The sequence below is a fragment of the Cervus elaphus genome, chromosome 1 (assembly GCF_910594005.1).
Source record: "Cervus elaphus chromosome 1, mCerEla1.1, whole genome shotgun sequence".
NCBI lineage: Eukaryota > Metazoa > Chordata > Mammalia > Artiodactyla > Cervidae > Cervus > Cervus elaphus.
In genome coordinates, this window is record NC_057815.1 from 45,806,810 (window position 1) to 45,814,150 (window position 7,341).

The following is a 7,341-nucleotide window of genomic DNA, read 5'->3' on the forward strand; positions in this document are numbered from 1 at the left end:
CCTATGCAATGTCATGACCACGAACGCTGTCTAGGAGAATGACTCTTGTCCTCCCTGCAGCCCTGCGAGGCAGACCCCTATTTTAGATGAGACCAGTGCCTGGAAAATCCCAGGGATGGGGGAGCCTGGTGGGCTGCCATCTATGGGGTTGCACAGAGTTGGACACGACTGAAGCGACTTAGCAGCAGCAGCAGCAGTAGTAGGTTAGTATAGGATGAGCAGGGCGTTAGGGATGCGGAGGAGCCATCTTTCGGCTCCTCTGTCTATAGTATCGAAAGACCTAGCGTGAGCTGGGCCCAACCTTGCACAGCATCCAGATGGATACTTGTAAAATCGAGTCTGCTTCAAACTGAGTCCCTCTCACATCATCTCCCCCTGCCGAGTTGATGATTAATGTCTCTATGCAAAACTCAGTTACTCTTCTTGTCCCATCCCTGTTCCACTCAAGATTGAGGGGTATCAAAAAACGGGAGGAATCTATGGGGCCTTCCATGTCCCCTGACTCTTGCTTGTAGAAAAAGGCTTTAGTTTCCTAGGCCTTTCCTGAGTCCCAAAGAACAGATTTAAGCATTTACTAATTAGGTGAGGTCAAGCAGAAACGAAGGAAAATCAGTTATGCAAGAAAAGTCATGGTAATGGATCAGCAGAGTCCTAATTCCTCCTGGAGGAATGAATATACAGAAAACCTGATGTGTATCTTTGAGTTGATTAGCAAGACCCTTACCCAGGTGGAGGAGAGTGATAACCTGCTGGTCACAAGCAGGAGACTGATTGAAACCAGGAGGTTAATGACTAAAATCCCCTGAATAACACAGTTACCTGCACCATCAACCAATCAGAAGAAAGCCACGCCCCCTATAGCCCCGCCCCCAAACGTTACCTTTAAAAAAAAAAAAACACCTTTCCTTGGACTCCGTTGGGGAGTTCGGTTTTTCCGTGAGTGCCGGCGCTTAACTTGCCAACAACCAGGCGTCAGTGGATGGGCGTCACTGCATGGAAGGTGAGTGGACACAAATTTGATTTGCTAACACTTGCTGCTCCATAATGTTTGCTGCTGCGGTTGAAAGTGCAAAGAGATAATCCAGGCCACTGGATGGGATGCAGATGGGGGACTGGCGGGTGGTGGGTGCCTGACCTGGAGGGAGAGGCTGGGGAGGGGAGGATGTCCCCCATCAGCAGCACACTCCACTGCAGGGGAGGGCCTCCCACTCCGCCTCTCTCAGCACCCGGCAGGGACACGCCAGTGGACGCTGGCGTTAACCTCAGCCCCTCCATGTCCACCCCGCCGCACCCCTGCTAAGCACTGGGGATGTCAAGACAAGGGAGGCGCTAGGCCCTCCGCCATCCACAAGGTGAGGGGCTCAGCACTGCCTGGTGCTCTGAGAGAGGCAGGGCCGTGGTGCTGTCGGAACCGAAGGGGGTGGAACAGCCGTGGGGTTGGGGAAGTTGGGGAAGGTGCCCCAGTGGAGTCGGCACGTGACCGAGGCCTTGCGAAGGAGTAGGAGTTTGCCCGGCTGGTGTGGGGAGAACAAGTGTGTGAAGACTGAGGTCTGTGGCGGGAGGAGGTGAGTTGGCTGTGGCGGCTGCTGCGGGCCACGCGCTGCGGGCGTGGGGGAGGGTTCCGGGGGAGCGGTATGTGGTTGAACCCGTCTCTGTGCTCAGAGCAGAGCGAGGCCTGACAAGCTGCAAGGCTGGCGCTTGGAGCAGAGAATGGTTTATGGTGGGATGCCAAGCAAGGAGAACGGGCAACCCCTGCTCAGAAGACCCAAACTCCCTGGCGGTTTTCAGGGAAGGGTTTTAAAGGCAACATTTGGGGTGAGAGCTGCAGAGGGCATGACTTTTCTTCTGACTGGTTGGTGGTGAGGAAGAGGTTGGTGTTTCAGAAATCTTCATCATCACCCCTCTGGTTCCAGCCAGTCTGGGGTCTGAGTGCTCGTGGTCAGCAAGTAGTCACCAACCAACCTCCATCTGGGTTCCCGCAGAACAACTCGGACACTTGCATTAGATAGTTGGGCACGTCCCTTGAGGAGGAACTAAGGACTCTGTTTTATCGCTGAATTTATTGTCTCCTGGCTGCTTTTCCTTCCTTTCTGCATTCCCTCACTTTCCTAATTCATAATTGCTCAAATCTGCTCTTTGGAATGCAGCAAAGGCTTAGTAGACAAAAGGTATTTTTTTTTTTTTATTATTGCAAAAAAAAAACAGGTGTGTGTGTGTCTCTATGTACATATGTGTGGTGTGGAGGGGCTTTTGTACCCAAGAGGTGCTCGGTTTCAATGACATTCTATCATGTGGCAGAGCTGCTTCTGGAAAAGCTTCTGGAGTCTTCTGGAACACCCCCAATACCTTCCAAGTCGAGAAGGAAGCCAACTGGAACAACAACTTGTTTTTCTCATAGCGCTCCAGAAAGGCAGCTCTGGGCTCAGAGGAACTTGGACTTGCACAGAGTGTTCAGGTCTTTCCAGGTGACCTGACCCCCACTTTCTCCCGTGTCTCATGGTCAGGGTGTTTATGAGGTTTTCAGACGCGGAAATGGGGGTAAGGTGGGTTGAGTAGTGCAAATGGAGTTCACATAGACCGTGTGTTTTATGCTTCAGATGCATTCTGGAAATTTGTGTCAATCTGTTTTCTGCAAATTCAATAGAATCTTAAAGAAATTAGAGGGAGCTGTCATTTCATGGAGTTCAAACCTGCCTCTTTTTTTTTTTGACTGAAGGATCCTTTTGTCATGCAAATATTTTCTATTCGTGAGCTGGGATTCTGTCTTGACTTTCTTTAAATGAGACACACCTCTACCGGGCAAACTGTGGGGCTTACAGGCAGCCTTTTCAATGGTAGGCAAATGTCCATCCCCCGGCTTTGTTGTAACCACTTGCTTTGGTGGTCTTTGTTTAGATCAGGTATAATTTTGGCCACTGGAGGGCTCTCCAGATAGAGAATGACTGGAGAATCCCAAATGTGTTCCCCAGCTCAGACTTCAGCTCACACCCAGATTTTTGAGCAGAGCAGCACATCTTGCAAATCGGATTTAACTGGGGAGAGTAACAGTAGCATGGATGTTTCTTTTATTTAGGAATTTAAGCATAAAAGAAGCCTCTATTTAAAAGAGCAGCTTTTGGATGATAGTCTTATTTGGAGCTGGCAAGGAAGTGCTAATCTTGTGTGTGGAGAGTGATCTTGCAGAATTCAGCACAGCTTAGAAAAGCGGAGCTTTGAACAAAGGTTATTTCTCTTGTGCAAACAGAATCACACCAAGATATATGGAGTGAAGTGGGGCCATAGAGTTTATTTTTATAACGAGGAAAAGGGAGGACTGGAAGAATAGTCTGGGAGACTGGCATCCTATACCTGGTAAAGCAGAGAACGACTACTGTTTATTTTCATGCCACGTCTTTTCACCGGCAGCTTTTCTACTTTATTTTTTTAGTTTAGTTCAGAGATTTTATTTGGCTGAATGTTGCCAAAACACCCAAACTTCTGAGCTCAAAGACGTCCCTGTGGCATAACAAATTCTAGATCCAACTCCCCCCCCCAACCCCGGCCCTCATGGGTAAAAACACAGACTTGTTGCAAAACCAGGTAGAAATGAGAAGATGTCAAGGGAAATGTCCAGAAAGGAACTACGGGCCAGTGACCAGATTGACTCAGTTTATTTTTTTTTTAAAAAGAAAATTCATCAGAACTGTGCAAAGCAGATAAGTATCAAACTAGACTAAAATGAAGTCTCAAGTTCTAATTTCTGAAGGCCTGCAACAAAAAGTGAAGTTGATTGTATAAATCTGCATGCTTCTCTTGAACTAGTAATTATCCATCTCCAGAGCAGGGTGGCTTTGTCTTATAGGTAGCTTTGAGGATGAATTTGGGCCCTAACCACTGAAGAACTTAGGTCCCATGGAAACAGATATGGGCGCTGGAGATGCAGCTAGTGTAGGGCAAGATCTCTGAGCACTGAGGTGGTTCTCATATTATTTGTCCATCTATGAAATAGGAATGAACCTTTTTCTGACTTACCTCTTAGATGGTAGTGTTACTGAACCGAACTGGGGTCTACTTACCTGCTGTGCAACAAAGCCAATCTACTGACAACAGATTGTGGTGAAGGAAAGTCCTGTGTTTATTTGCAAGATGCCAAGCAAGGAGAACGGTTCATGCTCAAAAGACCTTTGCAGAGGGCAGCTCTTTTCTATATTTATTTGGGGGTGAAATGAAAGAACAGGAAGGAATGAGCCCTAATAGAGAACCTGTTTCCCTTTGAACTGGGGAGTTTCGGAAAAGATGAGCAATTAATTCCAGTCTGTATTAGCAGATTTTCCTCTTCTGAGAACCTCAGAAGTAGGCAGTAGAGAGCTGAGGGTATGTTCAGCAGATGCATGTCGAGGGAGGTAGAGGGACTTGATGAGAGCTGCCAACCTGGACCTTTTTATTTGACCAAAGTTCTTTCTCCTGTAGGTTATCCCCTTACAGCCCGTGTCTTGTTGGGAAGCTCGGTTCACCTAGTTGTATTTTGGAATTTTGCTTCTCCCAAGGATGGCCTGGGCGTCAAGTCTAGGACTCACTTGATTCTGATTTTGGGTGATAGGGTGCAGCTTGGATGGTCCCCTAGGAGGGCTGTCCTCTGGAAAAGAGCTCTCCAGGAACTGGAGAGAAGGATTTATGGCTGGATGAATGGAGGTCAAGGCTGAGTCATGTCGACTGAAATCAGTTATTTAGGGGATTAGACTACACAAGGAATAACTGGGAGAATCGGACTTCTCAGAGTTGCCCCCAAACACTGAGAAAAAGTTGACTAGGGTCTGGAATCCCCTCCCATCTCTGAACTCACAGCTGTCATTGTCTTGGATGCTCACTTGACATTAAATACACATCTTCCTCTGACATATTTGTACTGTTTTAAAAACTGTATGACAGATAGTTGTGCTGAGTGAGTGAGTACTGGGCACCTAGCAGGCAGGCAGTAAATATTTGCTGAACAGTGAAAAAATGCGGTGGCTTGGCTGTCAGGATGGCTTCTATTCAGAGCCCAGTCCCAGTGCTCCATTCATACTGGGCTGGGTTAATTTCTCATTTAAGGCTTGATCTTGCCTGGCTTGACCAGGACGGTCTCTGTGAGCATGTACAAGCCACCACGGCAGAAAAGAGGGACGGCTGGGGGGAAGTACCTCTGGGAGTTTTCCTAGAGACGAGGTGCAGTTCCTTTGTTCTGGTAGGTTTCAGCCAGAAGGAACAGCAATTTTTACTGTCTGCAAACCACCAACGAGCTTATTACCTCCCCCCTTCACCTCCATCCTTCCCAACCTGGGAATTCATTTGCTGCTTCTCTTTCCTCCTCTTCTGCCCCAGAGCAGTCCCTAGGGACAAAGCTCTTTGTTGTGAACACTCCAGGGCAATATGGAATTGCCAGGTCTCTAGGGCAAAATCAAGGCTGTCCGCCAAAGAGAGTGATCGCTGAGCCCGAGACCCCCGCCTCCCCCCTCCACCTGTTGATCTCCCCCTTCCGGGGGTGAGCAACAACCCGCATTGTGCTTGGCATGCATGCGCTTCGACACCAGGCTCAGCAGATGGCGCTGGTGAGCAAAGCCCTTCCCTTCTCTCCCCCGCCCCTCCCCACCGCCAGAGCCTCCCTGCTCTAAAGCGAAAACAGATGTTTTCATCATTTCTGGATCTGGCATGTGACTTGCAGTTCAGCAGTGTGCCGACATAACCCAGAGTTGCGCGTTCCCTTCATCCCCCGCAAAATAAAAATTCTGACTTGAACGAGCCTTCCTCCTAAGTGAGCCACTGACACAAGGTCTGTTGAATCCAAGGGCACATGGCTCCAACTGCAACTGCCTTTGTAGCCAGTCCTGGCTCTATAATTGGGAGATTGCCTTTTTTTTCCTAACCGCCCCCCCAGCACAAAGCCAGGGCGGCAAGTCTAGCTATCTTTACACCAAGGGCTGGGGAGAGGCGCTAGTTTTTTAAAATAGCCTTGGTCTAGCTGGCTGGGGACGTGTGCGTGGGAGCCAGTGCGTCCAGAACAAAACAGGAAGGCCGGGGCGGCGCGCCCTGTTCCCCGAACCCCCGGCAGGTGGCAGCATCGGCCCGGCCTGGTCTCTGCCGCTGGCCAGCCCCAAAGCCGGGCCCTGTTACTCTCGGTGGCCTCAAAATTATTAGTTCCAGATGAGTTCTTGCAATTGTAATATTTGGTTTAACCCAATCTGCCCGATTGCGTCAGCACACGTTCAAATACAGCCGTCTGAAGTCTAACCAGACATCAGAGGCATGTTTCAGGGGGTGTCAACATTCTTTACCCTTTGAAAGAATTAAAAAAAAAAAAAAAAAAACCCACGCACACAAAAACCCAGAGGTTGATTTATCCTCCAAATGAAAGAAGGGTGAGCCGCCTGGGGCTGAGGTGGCCGAGAGGGACAGAACAGGGGAAATTCGGGGAAGGCGTAACAATAGAACTTTGTGGGTCGAAGTCTGCTAGAATGGAACTGGATTTATTTGTTGAACTAGGAAGGGACCTCTGGGCTCTTTGAAGGTTAGAGCAAATAAGCAGAACTGGTGGGCATTTGGTTTTCTAAGAGAAGAGCCCTTCGAATCACGTAGCTGCTATTGTGAGACAGAAAACAGAGGCTATCGGCCTGTGGATGGGCCTCTGCATTCACTTGGCCTGGCCGCTCAGGAAGGGGGCCAGGGACGAGGCGGGGGAGCTGTATGTTAACACACAGCCGTGAAGGGCACCCCAGTCACCAACTCAGGACACAGACTGGGTTGCCTGAGGACACGAGCCAAAGGGCCTGGAGGACCCAGTTAGAAAACGCAGTTCGGCCTGAAGGCGTCTGGCCAGGGGACCTGCCAGAGGCCTCAAGTGTCTTGTAAACAGCCCTGCTGCACTCGGTCGCTGCCATACCCTGGAGATGCTGTCACGCACCCCGGATGCCGGGCACCTGCTCTGGGGGGTCTCGGGTTTTATAGACAGGTCAGCTGAGGTTAAGACTCCCTGCGCCCCGGGGGCAGAGGAGCACATGTGACAAGGCAGCTCAGGAATCCTGCTCCGATGACCAGACACGAAAGGGTGTCTTGCTTCCCGTAGTGGAGATGGAATAGCCTCGTATGAGGAGACAACCTCTGTCGGGCAATCCTCCTCCTCCCGCCTGCACCCTACTTTTCAATCCGTGCTCAGAGTCTTCAAGTACCTCTTTCAAGGTTGCAGAGAGCTTCCTGCTAGCCGACTACAGGGAGCCTGGCCATTTCCCTGCAGGCCTCAGGCTCGACACGCTCCTGATCAAAAGCCAGCAATCGTCTGGCAGACGCTGCATGTCCTGCGTGTCAGAAGCTGGTGGCTGGTGCTGGCGG